Below are 655 nucleotides of genomic sequence, written 5' to 3' on the forward strand. Positions count from 1 at the left end.
ATACTAAGAGCTTGATGTGTGGTCCCCTGGAATACATACACTTGATATGTGTGTATATATCTATCTGTATTATAAAAGAGCAAAATAATATTGATCATTCAGGGGTCAAGCCATATTGCCTCTATAGGGGGATGGATAGGGAGGGGGATGGGTCATGCATAGACCTTTTCCTTTTAACTAAATTAGAAAAAAAACAACTAAGTGGGGGAGGGAAAGTGAAAAGGGGGAACTTACAAAAAATAAAAACAAGAACTCGAGTGCAGGGGGTGAAGATATCGGGCTGGTGATGGTGTGGGGGGGGGGGAGAGGGGGGAAGGCCGACAGAGCAGATAGGGAGTTGGGGGATGCTTAACAAGAGACTCTGTGGGTTTTACAGTGACTACAGCGAAGTGAGATATTTTTTACAGTGAAGTCAGGAACAGCGCTTGGGTTTTCCGGGTACAGAACGAGCGATGCTGGGACTCCCATCCACACTCGCCCGCATCTCATCTCACGTTGAAATCCCTCCGATAAAGATAAGTGAATAAATAAATACCCGACCTCTGCTGGTATTTGATTATTTCTTTATTCCTTTATGGAGAGACTGTCCCGAGCCGAACACTTCTGCTATGGATTGATCACGTATCCTTGGGCGGCGCGGGAGAGGAGTGAGAGG

The 655-nt window shown here is 46.0% G+C and overlaps 1 protein-coding gene across 1 annotated transcript in view; it reads right to left on the reverse strand.

The window, feature by feature from the left end:
• LOC119586280 (RNA pseudouridylate synthase domain-containing protein 2-like) overlaps positions 1 to 655 on the reverse strand; it is a gene marked incomplete at its 5' end in the record, with an annotated part of 99,349 nt that overhangs the window by 16,028 nt on the left and 82,666 nt on the right.

This window comes from Penaeus monodon, chromosome 21 (assembly GCF_015228065.2).
Source record: "Penaeus monodon isolate SGIC_2016 chromosome 21, NSTDA_Pmon_1, whole genome shotgun sequence".
Taxonomy (NCBI): Eukaryota; Metazoa; Arthropoda; class Malacostraca; order Decapoda; family Penaeidae; genus Penaeus; species Penaeus monodon.